The sequence below is a fragment of the Struthio camelus genome, chromosome 1 (assembly GCF_040807025.1).
Source record: "Struthio camelus isolate bStrCam1 chromosome 1, bStrCam1.hap1, whole genome shotgun sequence".
NCBI lineage: Eukaryota > Metazoa > Chordata > Aves > Struthioniformes > Struthionidae > Struthio > Struthio camelus.
Genome location: NC_090942.1, coordinates 192,960,879 through 192,984,242, shown reverse-complemented (window position 1 = coordinate 192,984,242; position 23,364 = coordinate 192,960,879). Strand labels below are relative to the sequence as shown.

General features: G+C 36.5%; 1 long non-coding RNA gene across 2 annotated transcripts in view; it reads left to right on the top strand.

The window, feature by feature from the left end:
* LOC138065583 (uncharacterized) overlaps positions 1–23,364 on the top strand; it is a 68,909-nt gene that overhangs the window by 16,712 nt on the left and 28,833 nt on the right. For both annotated transcript variants that reach the window (XR_011138628.1, XR_011138627.1), the window contains exon 2: positions 11,772–11,821. This is a non-coding gene — a long non-coding RNA (uncharacterized lncRNA). The remainder of the gene's footprint in view (positions 1–11,771; positions 11,822–23,364) is intronic.

Below are 23,364 nucleotides of genomic sequence, written 5' to 3'. Positions count from 1 at the left end.
TCTCAGATGACACAGTAAATGTCCCCTAATTAAAAAAACAAAAAAATCTCCAATCCTGGTAAAACTAGATGTCTCATTTGCAGTATTAAACAGGAAAGCTACACTGGAACCCTTTGGTTCTTAAATATCAAGATAACAAGACAAATCTACAGAAGTGAAGGGTTGCGCTTTCCCTTATTTAAATCTTCCTCTCTGGGAAGCTGAGTGAGTGAAAGTCACTTGATTCTCTGCATATCATTCACATTTCTAATACAGCTGCTTCTAATAACTGAAACCTTTCTAACAGGACTTGGAAGAAGAAAGTGCAATAAAATGCCCACTTTCAAATGCTCACAACTTTTCCTGTCACAGACCAAATATAAGATCAAGCACTGAAAAATAAATATAAGTCACTAAGTAGTTAACAGATACACATTTTTACTATTCATCACAGTAATTACACGTTTTTCTCATTTTCCTTCTAATGAATTTCATAGACAGAACAGACGTTAGTTTTCAGGATCAGCAATTTGGGCAAAAGATCTTCGCTCCTTCAGTGTACTTGCTCTTTCATGCCACATATTTTATGCTCCAACAAAAGCATATATATGAATGACTCTTACTAGAATCAAGATCATGGATGCCAGTAACATGAACCATACATACTTTTTAATACTGTTTTTGAGTGTAGGAAAATAAAGTATCTTGAGCTATGGAGCACAAATATAAAGGGCACTTTTAATATCACTAACCAATTTCACTTAAGGGTTCCATTACCGCAGTATAGATAACACATTTAGGTATCATTTTTATCAGTAATTACTGCTTATCACAGTTAAAATAGGTTGTTACTCCTACCACAGAAAGTAAAATTGATCATCAAAGTTCTAGGAATTAGATTTTATTCAGGAATCATAGGCTTTTTCAGACATTCTGTCAAATAATAAATTTCAGTTATCTGAGACTTAACAGGAACTACATATGAATGCAGCAAATTTCCCCATAATACCAGCAAAGCTAAACATACCTGGAGAGTACATGCTAGACAGAATTAGAAGCCAAGGAATTAGTGTATTGACAATGGTGAAACCAGCTTCATGTCCAGGGGACCAAGTAGTGTAAACAGAGTACTGGTACTGCATGACCAGGTAAAATGTGTTATCCTTGTTTATGATCTGTAAATACAAATTATGTCTTCATGAACTTCAAAATTAAAATCAATGACAATCAAAATATATAAAGGCATACAAAATCCAAGGATAAATCTACTGACCAAAAAGTGACACCTGCATTTTTTGCTGATTTATCATGTGTTCAGATTACCCACTTTCATCTCCACATCCTAGAATTCATCTTTCAAATTTCTTTTTTAAATTCCAGTTTATTTGTTGTGTTCAGTGGAGTAAACACAATTAGGAAAGGAGAGAGGTGCAACAGCATTATGGTGACAGAAACTCTTTCTCTAATCTGTTCTCAATTGCCAGTGAGGAAGATTCTCCACCATCTCTAGATAGCCTGGTTCCAGTGTTTAACTCTCCATGTAGTTAGAAGGATTTTCCAAATGTGTACCCTATTCTTCCTCATTGTAAGTTAAGGTAAGTTTTTCTTGCCCTTCCACAACTGAGTATAGAAAACGATTGATCACCATCTTCCTCATAAAAATCTTTATATATTAGATTATCTATTTCCCCTCAATCTTCTCCTCTCTGGACTAAACAAATCCAGCTCTTTCAAAACTCGCCTTCTAAGTCTTGCTTTCCAAAAACCTTGTCACCCACACTCTCTCCTGTGGATTCACCTTTACCTGGACATTAAAATCATGGTCCTTTTCTAGATTTCATTTTAACATAGAGATGCAACAATTTTATTCACTGGCTTTTAATCTGGTCATTTTGTATGCGTGTTCTTTAATTTTGCTTAATCTTTAAACATAGACAATGTTATTTGGGATTTTGTGGTTCTGTACAGCAGCAGACCCGGCAGGGCCTTGAAACAAGACATATCTGTCAATTTCTTCAGTAAGCTTCGTGGAAATCAGTAATGACGGTTAATTTTCTTTAAATGTAGAACAGTTTACTAGTTTTCTTCTCACTTTTTTCCTTTCCTCCAAAGTACCGGTTAAAAGATATATATGCCTTCTATTTAGCAACACTGTAACTTATTTTTACGTTTAACAGCTGAAAAAAGAATTACAATATCCTTAATAAACAAGCAGATAGATGGAGGGACTGGTAGGCGATATGACTGCATTCATCTAGTTTTTTAGAAAATCAAGCTAAAATAGAAAGAAGATTTGACCCAAAGCCTGTATCTGACTTTACTGTCTCAAAATAGATAATAAGGTAGATGATGTTGCTAGTTCAAGTACATTATGGTGTTCCTTTTTGATGATTACACAATTATTTGTGGTGAAAGGATGTCACGTTCTGCATTGTTTTCAATATGAGTTTTGTCTGAATAAAGCAGAAATATTCTGGACCAAGAAAAGTAAAACAAAGGATGTAAGATAATAACAGATCAAAGAAGTGCTTTAAATGCTGCAGTGGCTGTCTTTCTTCACGTTTATTTCCAGATGCCTGCCTTTAGAGAAGTCTCTTTTTTAGTACTTTTTTTAACCAAAGATAGTTTATCCCAGGAATCTCAAGATTATTTTCTTGAAAAAAAAAAAAAAAGTGAAAAAACTGGGCAGTGGTTTATGACATCTAGCCCAGATTTTCTGCTTTGCTCTACTTCACTTGCACAGACCATGCAACTATACCACAGTCACATATGAAAGTTCTTCTAAGAAGTGGTTTCTACAGTTTGGTTTTGCTTTTAAATATTCATACAGTTTATTCATAGGCTAGTTTCATAATGAATTCCTGAAATTTAGTAGTTGCTTTTTTGTAATCTAGTTAATCTGTCCATCTGCAAAACATCCAAATCCCGTGATATCTAGGCGTGATCTCAATATACTAAATGAGCAGATTGGCTCAATGGCTCCCAGAAGCCTTATGCTCCTTCTGTCCTTACTCTCTGAGCTGCCTATTCCCCGTTTCAGGAAAAGCCTTTTACAGTCCCTCTAGGATTCAGCCAAATTTCTAATGCAGCCACCTCCTCCTAGCTATATCTCCAACTTGGCTTCCAGCAGCTCCCAAAAACGACGTCCCCCCATTTCCTCGGGAAACTTTCCTGAGAGGCTCACCCAGCACACAGATTACTTAAGCACAAGTGATGGGCACACACAATGTATCTACCATGAAGAGAAAGACAGTTTAAGAGCACTTAAGAAATTCAGCAGACAATTGTACCCACATTATATGTCATGCCATTTTTCAGAATCTTTTTTTCATAAAGTCTTAAAATGACTGCTTTTTCCCTAAAAAGAGGAACTACCAGTTCTGCTAATTCAGCCACTAGGTTTAGAATATATAATATATTCAGAGAGAAGTGGACAAATTCAAATTTTTTTTAGTTTCATGCCTTTTTCTGGAAGTACACTCAAGGGCATCATAGCATTAGAATTCTATGTAACGCTTTTGTTTTTCCAAATTACAAGTTCAGCATTATAAGAAAGAACATATTTTCAACTAGATATGTAATGTGTCTGAGAGATTTGCTTTATTTTTTCTATTTTTCTTATATGTTTCATTTACACTCTCTTACTTTTTCTGATATATTTTCTACTTTCTATTATCTGCAAGAAGAGAACTCTCCTGAAGCCAAAGCAAGTCAAAAATCATACATTCATGTTGTAGAATTGATTTTTTTCCCAACATAGCTCCCCACTGTGTTGCACATATGGTTGATAGCAATGCAGTAAAGCCAGAAAAGGCTGGTTAGTTCCTCCAGAGAAGCTGTCTGCATTTCTGCAGGACTGCTTCTCCAAATACATTGTTACTTAACCCATACGCAAATTTATTGCTGAATAGCTATCACGATGGGCTATTCGCTTCCTTGTCTTCCATTAAGAACCATTTCTTTTTAAGAATTGTTTCCAAATACCTACTACCAATTCTCCTTCTCAACTTCTAGCTATTTTTCTTTGATCTATAGCATTCTAAAATTTTGCCCAATTTCTTTCTTTCTTTCATTTATGTCCTGTGTATACTGACTAACTTTAACCACCCTAAATCACTTTGTTTGTAGATTACATACATTTAGCAAATTTAGTCGTTTTATTTTAAGAGTGGTTACCTGTTTTTGTATTTATCTATTTTCTTTTAAATTACCTGTACCTGACTCTTCATACCAAAATGCCTTGGGCATTCTACGTATGGTTGTAACAGCACTAGATGTAACAGCTCTAGTAACTCGCTAGCTCCTTAATTTTATATGCTTTTAAAATGCAACATTTAACATACAAATAAAAATAGTGACAGCTTTTTTTTTTTTCTCTCATAAACCCAATGGCATCCTGATACCTTTCTTGAGCTTACTGCACTTTATTAGATAGAAATTTCAAGGACTGATTTTGCAAGGCGAAGCAGGAAGCAGGCATCCTCAGCACTCTACCAGAGGAGCTGACCCTCTTTCAGAATTTGCACACAGTTTGTATTTGAGAAGTTTATTTCCTCTCTTTTTGTCTGAGTAACTTAAAAGATAATATTCAATTGAGTGCTTATATACTGTGTTCTAACACTGTCTGACTTCCAACATTTTTCCCCTCTGATTTTTTTCTGTCTTCAAACTTAATCAGTTAATCCTAGGTTTTAAAGTAGTCTACTAATGTAATTTTATTTCCTCTATCCGTGTATCCAGACCAGTTTTCTACAACCTGTAAAATTCGAAAGGATAACGAAAACAAGTGGTGACCTCACTAGGTCAAAATAATGACCTGGAACCTAATAATAATTACATCACGTACTGGAAAATTGTCCAAGTAATACAGAGATTATATTAATCCCAAGATATTATTGCATATCCCTTTCTGAAATCTGTATAAATATTCAGTAAAGCACTTATGCCATAATATGCAGGATGAAATCACTATTTTATATTAACATGTGCGCGCTTCAGCACCAGGTCCTTCTCAAAAGCCTCAAAATAAAACACCATAAGCAAATGTATTTTAGACCTTCATCCTACAAGGACGTCCACTTAGGTAGAATCCAACTGCTTTTTAATTATGAACTAAATCTACTTACCCAAATGTTTATATACTAACTTCTTCATTGTAACCTTGCTTATTTTGAGAAGAATATTCATTCATCTAATAGGCTTTCCAGTTTCCATCTAAAAATACTTCCCCATTAGAGAGCTACTGTTTTACCTTGAATTTTTCTTCTGACTTTTTTGATTTCCTGGCTTATTTTCAGATTTCTTTGAGATAAAACTAATACATGAGATCCAAATTTATACATTCACTGGACATTTATGCTCAGCAAAGGGTAGCCTAAAAGCTACGTATAGATTATTGGCTTTCATGACATTGCAGCTTTAATTTAGAGCAGGCTAGTACAGCTATAATTACTGCCAACTGGATGCAGTTCATAAGGTTGCATCTGTGTTAGTAATCTAAACAGAGCCTAGGCACAGGCCTCAGCACTACCATGTGATAATCCATAGCATTTAACTGTTAGCATACTCTCTGGTGTGCCTGTGACCCATGCCAACAAGCACTTAGATGAAACACAGCAAGTTTGGGAAACAGCATGGGTTAGGAACTGCTCTCAGTAGGCAGTACGAACGAGGCTGCTCTGCTTTCGGGGGCAAGGTTTCCCATGGGAATGTGAGCTGCAACGCGCTATGAACTCATGACTGGGCTACAGCCCTTTTTGTTCTCTAGTCATCTAAGAAAATAAACACATCTGAAAACTGGTAGAAACTAGGCATACCTTCTTATGCTCCTATTACCAGCTCTGTGCTAAGGATGACCGCTGTTGGCACATGAGAGGGATAGGCTGGTTTTAAGGCGACTGTGACTTCCCTACAGGAAAATTCCCAGCCTGGTGAGCACGGAAAGATCCTGCCTCCTTTGCGCTACCTGCATGTAGTGGCCAGAACAGGAGGACAGGATCTGGCCATGAATAGTTTCAGATACTTTCCTGTATTTTTAATTATCACTTTTATTTATTGTTTCTTCAACTCTCTTTTCTGATAAAGGATGTGATTTGTAGGCAGTGGTGTCAGTTTTCCTTTTATTCAGTGTTATTCTACTGGAAACAAAGAGAAAAGTTAACAGTTGAAGATATTTGAAAATTTGTTTTACTGCGTTTCTTCTTTAAAGGTTTCATATATTTTCAGGTCACGTTAACACAAGTATATTAACAAAGATGTTAATTAGGCTTTCTCAGTTAGCATCACGTGGTCCAAGCTTTCTATTGTTTTCTTTATTTTATCTTTGCATGATGACAAGCTTAAAGTCCTCAAGTCCAGTTCCTTTTTTTTTTTCAGCTCCTACTCTATTCTTTTGTATTTAACTTCACCAAGCGCTTAGTTTTAGGGGAATCTTGCTTTTATTTCAGTGTTACTGCTGAACCAGCTTCCTGCTATTACTCTTCACCCTCCTTTCTGTGCTTTTCACAATATGATTCACAATAAAAAAAAAAAGAAGTATTGTACAATCATAAAGCATTCATTTTAGATTCATTATCATTTTTTCCTTTTTCTGATCACTACCAGATCTAGGACTGCATTACTTCTCATTACTTCTTCCAGTTGTTTTAAGTACTATACAAAATATCTTCCTGTAGCATATTTTGAACCATATTTCTTGCACACAATTCAAATCCTTTTTCTACATTTTTTCACGTTCTCCTTTTCATATCCTCCTAATCCTAGAGAAAGTCACATGAAATAAACCTTCATCACAACGTTCTTCATGGATTTTGCATCTTCCATTTTCATTTGTGAAATTATTTCTGCCTCTGCTAGCCATGTGAATTCCAGGATCTGCTTGCAGCGTGGTTGTTTTATAAATTATGCTTCCCTCACCTTATCTTCCTTATATAGAAACAGACGGTTATATTCTATTTATGTCTTAGCCAGACTTGTTTGTAATGCGATCAAAGAACATTTCATGGAATTTGTAGTTGCACTGCACCACTCAGGACCACACATATGTAAACTGTGCTTATGAACAGAAATATCTAATTTTGCATGATTATTTCCTGTAGGGACTTTCTAGATGACGTATGTTTTCACATCTCAATGTAAAAACGTTCATTCAACTTTATTCTTCTCTTACAAGTGTTTTCCTATGGTTATATTCATCCACTTGTTGAAAAATCCTTCCTGGTTTGTTAGGATTTCCAGCTATGCCTTCCTCACCATTCCTCTTCTATTAAAAAGGCAGACATCTTAACTGGTTATTTCAACTGAGACATAACCATCTGAACATAGCAAACTGGAAAATATATAAACTTTGGTGTAAAAATCATTATATTTTCAAGCTACAACTGCTTCTTCTTTAATTTTTAGATTAACTTCACTATTAACCAAGAATAATAATTTCATAACTTAACACATAATCAAAACAGTACTCTCAAAATCAGTTGATGCATCTATGCTAATTTAAGTGAGTTTTATGTTTCCTTTTAACAACGCCGATGTTGTCCATTATTTCTCATGATGAATAAGACCTTATTCCACAAGTACTCTACTGTAAAATCAATACAACTATCCATTAAGTAAGGGACTATTCAGGATCTGTTATTGCAAAATATAGTTAACAGAAAGGACAAATCTTCAGTAAGCACTGGGGACAACTTTATGCATGCCAAATTATACTATTTGAGGATATAGCCCAGAAAATCCTAACAAACAGGTTTTACGCAGTTTTTAAGATGCCTCTTTCTTTCTACGGATAATTTCCATATGATTCATTTCTTATGACAAAACTAGTTACCGCTGATTCATTCCAACAAGAAAAAAATTGTTGCTACTACCGTACAATAAAAAAAGTCATTATATAGATAACTGCTTGAGAGAGTCCGAAGTTCCTCTGCTTCCCATTTCTTACGTGTAATGCCATCTCCATGCTCAGTAAATGCAACTGCCAAGGGGCTTTTTTGATGGGCTCAAAATTATGCAAAACCCTGCTTATAGCTGCACTGACTAAAAACCTGTGCGCATCACAAATGATGCTCTCAGCCATTCCTCCAATCAGTCTCTGGTAGGTTACTATTATATCATTACAGTAAGTATCAGAAGAGATTTGAGCCTCATTATTTAATATATCATGTTTAACGTATCTAAATAGAGAAGTTCTGAACTTCACTACTTAAATTTAATCTTGTGTTTAACATTCCTTTTAGAGCACTATCTCAAACCCAAAGAATTCAGATGGTCTAAACAACATCTAGTATGCATAATAAAATATATAGGTATATACCCCTCAGAAAGCATAAACTTTTATTACAGAATCCTGCTACAGCAAAGCATGATTTGCAAAAAAATCCCTAATTTTACTAATATTACTGGAGTATACATTCCAGTTGCCTTATCATTTTTACTTTAACTGCTTATATTACTATCCATACAAAGCATTCTTTGCATTATCATTTCTCTTCAATCTATTTGCAAATAAAATCTAAAACCTTCTGTCATACCACTTATGAATGCAATATTATGTTTGCTTTCATTCAGAGTCTCTGCTTAAGTCAGCATTCCTGTACTGAACCTTCTTTCTCAAGCCTATATTTTTACAGGGATGTTTGTTACTGTCCATAATTATTATGCCATTGATGCAGAAGGCATCATACTTTGACATTGCAAGCCATGTGGCATGAAAAACTTAAAGTGCTGTCACTGAATTGTTAAGTTTCTTATACGGCTTACTGAAAATACTAAAAATAGCAGATCCATCCAGTGTTTAGAAGTAAATATATTCTTGAATGCATGTGCACAGGAAGCTTGAGGCAGTATTTTAGAGAAATAGATATATACATAAGAGAGAAAAATGGATTAATATTGAACTAAGAGAGGTAGGAAAGTCCAGTGCAAAAAGGGATAGAAAAAGGAACTAAACAAAAAAGGAAGAAAACAGAAAAGGAAAAGAACTTAAGAGAAGGAGAGAAAAGATCTTTAAGCGTAGGTACAAATCAAGAAAAAAAAATCCTGTAGAAAAGAGGAAAATAAGTTAATCTTTTAATGAGTCCACAACTTTTAAAAGACTATCCCACTTATTCCAAGTGAGCCATGTAGGTCTCAAGTCCATTTTAAAATAAACACTAATGCTATATTTTCTTAAATTGAAATGACTTTAATATGGAATTTATATTATTCACATTTGATGTTACATTTCTGTAAACTTCTTTAAATTACAAGCTCAAGGCAAGCAGCTCACTTTACATGAAGGCAGAACAATACCTCTTAACTATACAAAAACATTACAAATTTGTAAGAGTGCTGCATTTTTCTTATATCTCTTCACTATAAGTAATACATCTCATGGAAAATACTGCTATCAGCATGAAAGCAATGGGTCGGCAATATTCCACATCAGAAGTCAGGACAATATTCTCAACATGGGAGGGAGGATGGCTAGAAAGGTAGCAAATGAAAAACTTCAGAAAAGATAGTAGCTAAAAAAAACTCAGGAAAAAAGCAGGGAAAGATAAGATAACAAGATGGAAAAGGACAGGAAAACCTAGAAAACACACAGGAAATAGTAACAATTGTACTTGTTCTTTTTGTAAATAGTACCAGAACACAGACAAATAAACGTATGGAATAAGATGCCATTCTTAACTAAGAGAAAGACGCCTACAGATAAATCCTACTACAGTATGAAATTCTGTTATTCCTCTCAAAGTGAGATTTTACTCACTTAACTTGCAGTTTGAGCTAGTCAATCCAAGGCAGGCTTCCTGTGTAGTCAGTGGAATGAAATGGGTACCTCCAGAGGGCGATTCATCCCATGCTAAGGTCTGAATCTCAAACTCTGCATCACATAATCTAAAACATAATTAATTTCTTAAAGTTCATGAGGTATTTCTGAACCCAGTAGCATATCTTTAAACTGAACTTATTTACAAGTAACAATTTTTGGATTAAAATAATTTGAGGAACAGCATATTTTCAACTTCCTTTACTCTGAACAAAGAAAACCTATTAATGGCTTTTCACTGCATGGAAAACGCAGTGGTTTGTCCTGTATGATATTTTGTTATTACTGAACATTATCTATGTTTACTATACTGAGTTAAAAAAATAAGTCTGATTCAGAACATAGACAGTTCTCTTTTCTATTAAGGCTAGCTATGTACTACGGAGGCTTTAAGCATATCCACTATAAGTCTGAGCTTGACATCACCAGAATTCTATATATTCTTGACATTAAGCTCTGAATCAAGAAAGATCCCATTTATCTGATAATTGCAATGCCCTTTGCTGATATTTCAATAATTTGTTACTAAACATAGTATATACTGTTGTGAAAAAAACATTGAAAACCTATGCCTACACATGGTCATGAGTACTACATTGTACTGGTATTTACATTGTACCAGTTATTTTAAATGAACTATAATTAAATACAAGAGTCTTGGGTGAGGGACTGGTTTTAAAATTCGCCTGTAGTCCAGTCTGCGTGCAGGAAGCTCTAGTGTGGAGCAAGACTGCCATAATAATCTCCTTATACCACCTTAACCAGATCATCAGCCCAGACACAAAACTACTCTACTTTTACAGAGTTTCTACAGACTCTGCTCTTACAGAACAACTGCAGTACTAGAGAACCAGAAAAGAGGCTTGAAGAGGGAGCTTTCTTCCTGGACACTGCTCTGGGGAGCTGGCAAGCTACACCAAAGTGACAGAGCACACTTTCTTGTTAGTACAGAAAATCTGAGAAACATTATCCTGGGCCCGTTCAATTCATACCTCATTGCAGACCTATGCATACAACGGTCTTGTGCACACAATGTTTTTAATGACTATGTCAAAATAAAATCATCCTGATATTGCATATTACATGAAAATAACACAGAATGGTCAGTTAAAATGCAATTTAAAGCGGTATCGTCAAAATCTAAATATCAGCCCATTTGAAATGGGATTTTGCACTGAAGAATTTAAATAACCTAATGAATTACTGACCCCTGCAACATAAAATAGCTTAACACTAATGCAAGGCAACATAACAATATGAACTAATTATAAAATATAGCATGAAGCCTCTTTATTTAGAGCTTCTAAAAGTTACGTCTGCTTCAATTTCATTTTCCTTTCAGAACGAACATAAAGAGTACAGCAAGGATAGCAGATGATTTTCTGCAATGAAGCAGACACTGCTCAGGGAAGGGAAGCCTATCACACAGCAATTTATAACATGATTCTTATGCATCTGTACTAGTATATCTATTAGCACAAATTAATGCAGAGCTGTTCTACCTTCCAAAAAGTAGAAGTTACCTCTCCAAAACTATTTGTGAATTGGCATCATAAGGGTTCGCTCTGTTCCACCTATTTTCACACTTTCTGTCACCTGTCTATAATGGGGCAGTTTTACAGGGGATGCTACTCCTCTGTGCATCAGCTGAAGGTTCAGTGGCACCAAAGCATTGCTCAGGTGGATAGTTAGGGTGCTTTATGCACACCACCAACTGAATGTAAGAAAACAGGAGGTCCCTATTTCTCTATTTAAAAATAAATACGTTTTTTAGCATGATAACTCCTGAGGTTCAGTTGCAGCCCCTATAAAAATATTACTTTATTGCTCAGTATAAAAGGGTATATACTTTCCCTAAACATTTACCTCTCTGTAATACCATATATATCATAGCAATCATACACAAACTAAACATAAATAAACAAATTACTGCATTAAACCTTTTTTTGCCAATTTCCTAATTTATTTTGTTTTATTACAGTTTATGGATGAAATCCGTACGCTGATGCCTAACCTGTAATGAAAGCCGACGTAAGTAATCTATTGTTCTACAGCTACATTTCGTTAAGAATTGACTTTGCCTAGTCTGGTTGAACAATGATTAATTACTAGCTAGGCTTTATATTTTTAGTAGAGTCTCATTGAGTCTCATTTTCCATTTAAGTTATGGCAAACTGAAGTGAAGATAGACAAACATCTTCTTGATTTAGAAAATCACTTTTACTTCACTATATACAGTACAGAAAGTAATTAGCTAAATACACTTTTTCTAGACTGCAGGGACCCAAATACCATATGGACATTTACAAGTACTTGAGAATGGAGGTCAATTTTCAATTTCAGCATTATTACAATTAGGCTTTGCAGTCAAACTTTGATACTGTTAAGTGCTACTGCCCCCCCCTCCAATGTCAGTAACTAGCATTAACAACATCAATAAATACAAATAGATAGCTCTGATTCCCAACAATTTTTTCAAGAACTAACTTAGAAACACAGATGATGGGGGCCACCGTTTTTTGGTAGGATAATGCATTTTGTGATGGAGCCTACCTCTGCAAGTCAATTTAAAGCCTTCCTTAGAGGTAACCACGCTAAAGCAAAAATGCATGTTAGTCAGAAAGCTAAAGACTCAATCTTTGTATAAAGCATAACATGCCTGAGCACTAAATAAAAAATGCTAGTGTAAATACTTGACTCTTCCCCTTTCACCCTGTTGTTTCTCCTACGCTCATTGCACTGTTTTTCATCTTTCCTTTCCTTCTGTAAAGGAGTATCATTTCCTCCTCTCCATTTCAGTTGTTTCTTCCTTTCACATTTGCTTTTCCCTGTTGACCCATGTTCCCTGTCTATTTTCTGAAATCCCCAAACTTAAACTGTTATGGATCCAATCCTGGGGTGAAATACCAAGTCCTGCATGCTTTCAGTGCGGTCAAAGAGAATCATGCCACTCACAAGACTGTACCGAAGCAGTTTAGCAATAAATGTGCCGATTTGTCTTTAACTTGAGCTGGGCAGGTAGGAGCTGCTGCTGACTTGAAGCCATGTATATAAAAGCATGATCTAGCTCCAGGATTTAGCAGATCACATCCTTCTATCAGAATAGTGAAGCAAATAGCAGGGCAGATGTAAGCATGCTTGGGATTTTGCACTCTACAGTGTGTTATGAAACGGAGGTATTTCAGGATATGCATTTTTCTATACATGTAAGTCAAAGAGTGATGAATTAAATTTGAAGTGTTAATATTCCCTCTTTTCTGAACAAGTGTGTATTACAAAGTTTTAAAATGATCAGAATCTGGTTTAGCAATGAAAATCTTTTTAGATACCTGTAATATCAGAAGATAGAATGAGATCACCATTCTGTAGAGAGTTCTGCTCACACAGCAAAACATGCAATGATTTTCACTAGTCTATGGAACTGTATTATCAACTCTGATGAAGTATTTTTATGTTTAGCTGTTATGAGAAGTGCATGTCTAGTTCTCTCCCGCAGTAGCCATTTTTAAATCATGCAGTGAATATTTCAACAAATGCAATGATTCATGTCTTTACATACTTTATAACCAGCTTATGATGAGATATTTAGAAAGAGATAAAAGTACCTAGGGTTAAGACCAGTATATTGTAAACAAATGTAAATATTTTTGTCCTCTAACAATTCATAAACAACTTTTATTACCTGTATCCCTGACACAAATTTTTAGACTCTTGCTCTTCTGATCATAAAATCCATCTTTACAAGACTTGTTTTTTAAAGTAATATAATAGCTATTACCGCAGATGTTGTTTCACAGATAGCACCAACACTTGGTGTTTCATTGACATAATAAAAAGTCAACTCAGTGTAACAGTTATCATTGCAAAGGATAACGCCAAAACTTCAAGTTGCTACCTCTCAGTAATCATGAACCCCTGAAGTCTTTAAAGTTAAAATGACATATAACAGGCAACAAGAGTAGTCAATTTTTAGAGACTAATAGTGATTCACTTATTCAAATAAGCTCTACATCCACTATAAGGATGTATCCAAGAAATACATCCAAGAAATAGTTTTCCATCAAAATGTAGCAAAAAAAAAATGTATACTTTATTTTATTATTAAAGTGATCTTCCCACATTAGTTATTGGTGCTGTCAGGTGCTGAAAGATGTATTAATTGCCTAATGAATTTGAAACTTTTAAAGGAAGCTTTTTCGCTAGCTAAGTTTAGTCATGGACATAAGCATACAATCATATATTAAGAAGAAAAAAGTTAAATAAAAGCTTAAGACTTCTGAAAAGATCAGTATTAAAAAGAGTTATGCTTAGGAGGTTCCCCTAAGACAGTGATTTTCAATCTTTCTGCAGACCCTCTGGACTTCTTGAACAACTTAGAAGGGGTTTGCAAAATGTAATAAAAAAAGCAAGCATCCTGTCAGTAGGCTTTAACTTATTACCAAGACGTGCACTCATCCACTGGAAATTTTTAGGAAGGTCATAAATCATGAGAGATTACAAACCATAAGGAGTTAGAACCTAAAAGTATAACATTTTTCTGCTGTTTAGTATGATTTTTTTTAATAACTTTTATCTTAATTCATCACATTCAAATGAGTAGTACACGAAGAGGGGCAAAAGAATAAAAGAATTCTTTCTTGATCAGCAGATTTCAAATTATGGGACTTGTCCCCTCTTTCTCCTGGAAGAAGATGCAAAATAAATGTTGGGGGGGGACATTATTATATTGCACCCCATGCTTCCACAGCATCTCATCTCTTATCTGTCTGCACACACAGTGCAGAACCCCATAGGCAGGAAGCATAAGAAAGAACAGTAGAACAGAGGATAAAATATGAGAGGGAATTGTGGGACCTTTTAAACATCAGCATAAAATTGTTCCCGGAGTAAGCAGGAAAGCAGCGTTCCTATTTAGAAAAGGGAAATGTTCAGGAATCAGGCAAGAAGCTGAGGTTCCAGGAGGCACATGGGAAGGATTAGCTAGGGAAAGCATGGAGTGAGCTACATTCAGATAGAGAGCGGTAGCTACGCTCTGGGGTAAAGCGACTTTCAACTGACCCCAATACATTTATCCAACTGCGATCTCTCTGACTCCCACAGAAACCCTGTTCTGACCCCCATCTCAAATTCTTTATTCACACACACTGATTCCCAGTTCTACTCACATAACCCAGCACTGCTTCTGTACCCTCACACCTCGTTTACACACATGCTAATGCCTCTCTCTGGTCACTCTAATGTGACATCAGGAAATGACCTTTCCAGGGTACAGAGGAAGACACTCTCTCCCTCTTATATGTTCTTTCTGTAATACGAGGAAAAGGTTCCCTCCTGACCTCATATCCAGCTAGTAGCTTAACTCTGAGTATGTGAATAAGACAAGTCAACCGTATCTACTACATCTTAGAAAACTGAAAGAGATCTTCAAAATCACAGAAGTTAGCAAGAGATTTTTTAGCAAGATAATACAACAGCATGTACACTACTAAACCCTTCATTTTCCATTTATGTATCAAAGCATACAAATAAGAAATATGGAACAAGAATGGTTAGACAGAGCATGCTCACTTGCCAAATTGTCTTTAACTTCTTTTAAAATGCTGCTGTCAATAATTTTTTCACCAGTATTTTGTTTAAATTATGTAAACTAATTATATAAACTAATTTTAGAAGCCCATGACAACTGACTTCTTCAGCACAAACACAAATTCATACCATTTGAATAAAGTCTTATCTGACATTCCTCAATACTCAACAACATTCCTAACATAAAGGTGTGAAATATGTTGGAAAAAGCAAGATCTCTACAAGCTTCTTTTGGTTGTGCTTGCATGATACTCAGAACAATGAGGAGTAACCCATGTCAAGGGAAGCTAAAAGCACTGATAATACAAATACCTTATAATACTAGAAAACTTTCAGTAGGGAAAAAAAAAAGGGAACCGGGGACCTGATGCGAGGACAAGGAAGATTCTTTATAATATAAAATTACCTTTCTAGGAGCTTACATAAATTAAAGAGGGGTTGGTCAAATGGACCCGGGATTTTTTAAAGTAACAAATAGAGATTATAACAAGTCATTAATACTTGTACAGAAAGTATGTTAGCAATGACAGAATAGAAAATTAAAAGATCTGTTTTTCTGTCAAGGTGAAATCAGATATGTATTCACAGAATGGCTGAGGTTGGAAGGGACCTCTGGAGATCAGCTAGTCCAAACCCCCTGCTCATTCACAAGATAAGATACCTATTTTCAGCTAGTAGAGTTGAGTTTTATTCTTTGTCTTTTAGGGACCCAAGACTTGAAAAATTATACTCACTGCTCAGAAAACTGAGTCATGAGTTTATATGAAAAGTAGGGGTGGCAAAGACTACCAGCAATATTGAAGGCAATGCCACAAAGCCTGACAATTCTGTTACTAGACATTGGGAGAGCGGAGCAGGAGGCAGGGAGAGAAGGCCTAACGCTACCAGCCTGCTCTTCCTGGCTCCTTTCTGGGAACGCTCTTGCTTGTTTCTGGTGGAGAGGCATGCAAGCTTTCTAAAGCTGAAGAAATAGGGAGTGCTTCTTACCTCTACATACACTCCAGAACAGCAATTCCCAATTTTTCGGATCAACAGATCGTTATCAGCCCTCAACATTTTTCACAAACCACCACACACACCTGATCAAACTTTTATTTGAAAACACTATTTAAAACATTGTTAAGTATGGTTTAGTCAAACAGCTGTTCAGCTTACCATAGCCTTGTAGACCACTAGGGGTTTGTGGACTACAGTTTAGAAATGAGACCACTTCAGCTGCTTCAAAGGTATAATGATGTTCACTACTCCATTCCTCCCCCCCAGACCTTCTGATTGCTCTGTAAAACATTTCTGCTGCTTTATCTGATATCCCCTGGGATTAACTTTAGGTTCTGCTACTGCTTTTAGCTTTCCAAAGTAGCAGCAAGCCGGCATTCTCCATTGCCCACAGGCTTCGAAACAACAGAAATAAAACCATTCAGACCATCCATAACATCACTGCTAACCGACAAAAGAACAAACAGAAGCAGAAGATTAAAAAAAAACCTGTAGATTTAGAAAAATTAGACGAGTTTATGTGTGATTCATGTTTGAAAATTTATCTTCAAACATCAAGAGCGACAAACTTTTATTTAAAGAAAAGCTATAAGTCTGCAGAAAATATAAGGTTGAGGGTTGGATATTGGCCACAGCTGGTCGAGGACTAGTGTAGTTTTCAAGGCCTGTAAACAGCTGGATATTCTGCACTTGAAAAAGATACAGCCACTGAACTTTGGCACGTGAAACTGGTGATAAGCAGCCTTTTGCCACCTTAAAGAGCACTTAAGCTAAACACAACAGTGAGCAAGTGCTCCTTTTTCTTCCATTCTGAGAAGCAGGGAGCTATAGTCCCCCTACTAAACACTTCCACACACTCATAGCTTTAGAGACCTTTCTTACATTACTTATTCCTCAGCCAACATTTTTTCAAGCTGAAGAATCCTGAGCTATTTTCTGTCCTTGCACAGGAGCTATGCCATCCATACCTCTTAGTCACTTTTCTCCACGTCGTTCTCATCAATGCTCAAAATTAACCAGCATTCCACCACCACTTCTCTGTTTCACGTTCCGTTTCGCCACTTTTTACTATCAACTGCGTTCAGAATGATTTCAGGAAATTAGCAGGAGCTGCTGAAATCCATGCAAATACCAGTTAAGATGGCTGGAGAGCCCTGGCTTCTCACAGCAGCAACATACCACCCATCAGCTTAACAGTAGCATTCTGCTTCTGTGACAGGCAGGAGCTCTGGGATCAAAGTCTGTAGTCTGGGCTCAGTAGAGGCTGTGAGACCCAGAGAAACGGGGAGAAGAAACTCGTCTCTTTAACTTGCAGCCCCTGCTGCAGCTACAAAGAACAGCTACAAGTTCCTGCCCTCCTGAGCAGCAGGACTGGTCAGAGCCTGCTGAGTTCACAGCTTATGGGTGACTGGCTGCTGTAATCCAGCAGCCGCTGCCTCTCTGTGCTGGTAGATACTGCTGAACAGCGGGTCAGTGATATCTGGCCTCTGTGACAGCCAGGGCTCCTGGCTCACCACAGTTCCTGCTGTGAGATCCTTCTGTGACTCTTCAGAGTCAGCATTAGGTCTGACTTGACTGATATCAAAGCTTTATCATTGCACTGTTTAGGCCCCTTTTCAGGCCATTTAGAAACATGCTGACCAGCAAAGGTGCTAGTACAAATCTTTAGGAGATGGCATCCTTAAAACTACCCATTGATTGCTATACTGTTGCTCACCCTGTAACCATTTATTGATCCATAAAAAGATCTTCTTCAGTAACCCAATACTTCATTGTGTTAACCGTGTTTGGTGAGGGACCTTTTTTAAAGCTTTTGCATCACCCTTACCTATGTATCTGTTGACTTCTTCAAATAACTAACAAAAGCTCCAAGACAAAACTTCCCTGTACAAAAGCCAAGATGATGGGTGTCTATTATACCTATCCATGCTCCTAGTAAATATATCCTTTATCACATTCACTATCATTTTGCCTGTCATGGAAGTCAGACTTATTAGCCCAAGATCTTCCCTAGAGCCCTTTTAAAGATTGGTGTCACATTTGCTATTTTCTGTTCCTCTGTTATCAAGGCTTATTTAAGTGATAGATTATACAACCCAGTTCTTGGTTCAGCAATTTCCTTTCTGAATTCCTCTAGGACTACTGAGTGAACAATATGTTATCCTGCAATTTGTTCATGTTTATTCCACCATTTTGTTCTAAAATGTCTTTTATTGGCATTTCAGATTTGAGATTTTCCTTAAAACAGCTTTGGTGGGGGGATGTCCCTAACCTTCCTGTAATAAACTTTGCCAGGGCAAAGAATTCTTTTTTTTTTTTTTCCTGATATGGCTTTGTCATCTTTAAATATTCTCTTTACCCCTGATTATGCATTGGCCTCACAACCCTATTAGCATATATTAGGTCTACATTTCACTTGCCAAAGTTGTGCACTTTTTTGTTTTGCTTGTTTGAACTTCACTTTCTGAAGAATGTCTTTTTGTTTCTACTACGTTCTACTGTTCAATTGTGCTGGACAATTCTTGTTTTATTGGGTTAGAATCAGAAAGCAAAGTCTCTGTGTTTCCCCAAAGTAGTTTACCTTGTTAACTGATCCTTTTAACTTTAATTTAAATTATTTCTTCATATCCACGCAATTCCCCTTTTTTAAAGTTAAACAGTACTGGAATGGGCTTTTTGTTTTTTTCTCTCCTACAAGCATGACAAACTTCAGTATGATATGAGATACCACTACTGAAAGACTCTTCCACAGTTACTTCTTGAACCAAGTTCTGTGTACCACTCTGGACTAAATCTATGGCTGTCTCCCGTCCTGCGGATTCTCAAGCTAGTTTGCTCAAAGAGTAGTTCTTTATGGTACCTAAAAATATAGCCTGTGCATGATGGCCTAATGTTAAATTTATCCAGCCTATATGTAGATAACTGAGAACTCTAGTTATGATCAAGCTTTCTGGATGTATAGCCTATCTAGTCTCGCTCAGCACAGTCACTGTCTCTATCCTATCAGCTACTCCAGAGCTCTTACTACACTTCTCCTATTCAGGTATAGAGCCACTCGTAATTATGTTCTGTGGTATATGCTGATGAAATTTAACTTATTTGACCATGTTTTCTTTAGCACATATAGTGCCATTTGTTTGCATAGCCCATTCTATCATCTCTGTATCATCTATACACCGACATTTCAGTGTCACTTTCAAAAAAAGGAAAGGGATAAATACAGACCCACTTCCAGAAAGAGGGTAACATACCTGGGAAATTCCTGATGCAATTCACGCTTACCACTCTTCTGAAGAATCATTATCTCCAAGGCACCAGGAAAACAGAGCACTATGAGATAAAAATGTACCTAGATACCAAATCAGAACTAGCGTAGGTTCCTTCTCAACAGAGAACCAGATGGCATTTGAAAAAGGGCTGACCAACAGGACTGCTGGAACAACTGCTTGTGGTCATTCAAGATTTCAGTGCCAAGAGATGCTGTGTCAGGAAGGGTATGCACTAAGGAACAGATGAATGCTAAGGAAGTATACAAAGTCCTTTTTCTTTTTGTACACACTGGAGAACTCTGAAATATTCATGTTACTTCCTTCTATCATGAGGAAGCAGAGTCTGCTCTTACTGCTGTGGAGAAGCTAAGGGAGGGATACTGTCAGGGCACAATGCCAGTAGCTACTGACTTGGGACTGACTGTTGAGAAGGCCTCTGGGGTTAGCATTTTATCTGCTGGCTGCAGCTCACCTCTCTTTCCCTTTTGTGAGGCCTCTATTTGTAATACCCTCTTTCTGTATTAAATATGATGTGACAGGAGGCACAGCAGAATCCAACAGATACACTACAGTATCCAATGGATATTCAGTATTATTATTTATTTGCATTACCACAAATCTTATGAAGCCTCACCCTGGACCAATTCCCATTTGTTTGGGCCATGAATAAACACACAACAAAAAGTCAACGTGCTTGAATTCTACACATAGGAGACAAGAGAGAGATTATGGCAGAGTACAAAGTCAATGACGCAGTGCTACTGTGATAAGCGTTGGCATTAATATACCTGCAATATAACTATTGTCTAGGTGGGTTGTTTTAACCTTCACAGTACATAAAACATTAAGAAGATATTAAAGGAAGATAGTGAGCAGTTCTGTTTATGAAGAAGTCAACCAATGCATGAGAGGCAGCTGAAGAGAAAGTATCCAGTGTCGTCTGAAAATTTAATGACTGAATGATGGAAGCTGGCATCATATGTTGATCAAAATCAGTGTCAACCTCTTGATACTGAAGGAGAGAGATCAGGTAGAAGTAGTCTTGATGGGCCTTGAAAACAAAGACAGATAGCTTATCTTTATTGTTTTAAATTGGAGGAGGGGGTTGAAACAGCCAAATGAGTAAGTTTGGAAACTGATATTTACAGTAGTACTACGAATAGATAATGAGCATGGCAAGACTGCATTCATCAAGGCAAAAGAAAAAGATTTTCTAATAAAGATATGATCCACAGAAAACCTGGATGAGAAGTATAATTGTCTGAGAGAGGAAAGAGCATCCTTAGAAGGGTTGGAAAAAGATTTCCAAAACTCAGCTTTAGCCTAGATTTGATGACTTAAAACAAACGACAGCATGATGGTGTCATTTACAGAGGATGCAGTGAAGTTTATGAGGACCTCAAACTAAATTTGAAAAAAAGTACCAACAAAGGACCAATAGCTGTAACTGGAAGTGAAGAACTGAGGACACTACTGAAGAAAGTTTTCATGCATTACATCTGCTTAGGAGTGGAAAAGACTGGGAGGAGGTATATGAAGTGACACATAAAACATTGTTTTTCCTATAAATACTGTGTAACCAGAAAATTCTTTTATGTCACATTTAATACTAACTTATTATTGCTATCTATGCTACCACATTTTGACTTTCAAGGATTGAAGAAAAACAATGTTCATGACATTTGTTATAATATGATGGGTGCCTCATCCAACATAAAAAAAAAAAAACATGCTACATCCAGCTTGAAGACAGGACAGCGGTGATACAAGCCAAGCGCAAACAACAGCAAAGAAAAAGAATTTACAACTTAAACTTACAATGACTAACATGCTGAATGTTCAGGCACGTTCCTTTGCTTCTTGTTCTTAGCGTACAGAACCACAGCTATCGTCTCCATTTCCCACTAAAGCAAACTTACTCTCTGTTGCTGCAGTTTGGTACCTTCAGCTTCTGAAGTATTCCCAAGCCTGCACAATGGTACCCATGTAGCAAATGCTCACTCCCTAAATTCCATCAGCATCAACCACTTTTCTCTGTTTTTCTAGTTTCAACTCTTTAAAGTAGGAACCTGGCATCATAGCGCGGGTTTAACCAAAGAAACAAGCAGATCAGATGCTCAATGATGGGAGTTAGCAGCAGTGAGCAGTGGAGAGCTGGTTACAGCAGGAGACAATCCAGAGTTCCTTTTCTTCCAAATAATAGTTGTAGCAGCATTACCTCAGGCAGAATAGAGCTGCACCCCTTCATTCTCTCCCTCACAGTACTGGGAAGGTGCTGTCTCAGGAAGGAGAAGCAGCCACATCTAGGTGATCTGTCTCACAGTGGAGACGACTGAACACAATTGGAAACATATGAAAGATCCAAGGGATTCCTCATATCCCACTGACTACCGTGTTACCTTCATCCCTTTTCTCCTCTGTAACTAGATCTATTCTGGGCCACTTTTTTTGATTTAGTTGGGAGGGACCTAGGGCTTTGGGAGATTTTTTTTTGCAATCACCTAATCTCCCTCTCCTTTCCTTTCTTTTACCTGACTTAGTGTAAGTAAAAATAAATATGGCTAATAGGATGAAAAGGTGAAAAGAGTAAACTGTTAAGTTTAAATATTTTAAACAGAAAATATGCTGATCAAGATTTCTTTTGTAAAGAAATTTTAAAGAATTTGTAAAATGAAATATCCAATGTTCTCCAATCTTCATTTCATTTTATATTGAAAAATTTCAAAAAAAGAATTGTTAACTTTTTAAATTAGAACTTTCAAAATTCCCGTTCTGTAAAGAAAATAATGAAATTGTGTTTTGAGGCCTACTCAAGATTATACAGAACTTAATGATTTTGAAATGTATTTGAACAAGAAATTCTGGCTTCTGCTTAGTATTAACTGTAGTTTAGCATAGATAGCCCACTATCCTCTGCTCTTAGTTCTGTCTCCTTGAATCCTAAATTTATAAGGATAATTCACAGCTAGTCACTGACTGTTCTTCAAAGCCCATATACTTCTCACTAATACAATGCAATTTTAGAGAAAAACATTTACTGAAAGTTTTGAACAAGAGAGATGTGTAACTTAAATCTATCATACACTCAGTGCAATGAGAAATATCAGTAGCTAAGCATTTAGTTCTCCTTTCAGGAAGATTTTTTGCCATCCACTTGCCCTTTTTAAATCAGAAGCTCTAGTCTACTTTTGATCTGAGTTTTTGATTTCTTCTTTGGTCTTACTCTTTCTTCAGATTACTTTCATCTCATGCTGCCCTTGTGCCAAACGAAAAAAGAAATCCTGTCCTCCTTAATCTTTACTCACTGATTATTCTCTGCATCCCTGCTCTGTGGGGAAGAACCTCTAACTGTCCTTACGTACAACTGTTCCAGACCTTCACTCCCTCCTTAATAGTTATCCACAAATTCAACAGCATTTCTAGTCCTTCCATTTTTCAGATACTGAGACCTCATTGAAAACATTCTTGTATCTGAATACCAGAAAGGAAATACGGGATCACAAAAAAGGGCATGGAGTTTATAATATCACTTTAGTCACGCAGGGAAAACACCTCCATGTAGTTTTTGCTCATTTGGATATAAAAATAGGAATCATAGCAATGACTGTACCCATAGCTGCAGGAAAAGAACTTCCTCTTTAATCTAAGTGTGGATATTTATAGTTATTTTGAGTGAATCCACTGGCATATGATATGGGTAATTATTATTGATTAAGTACAAAG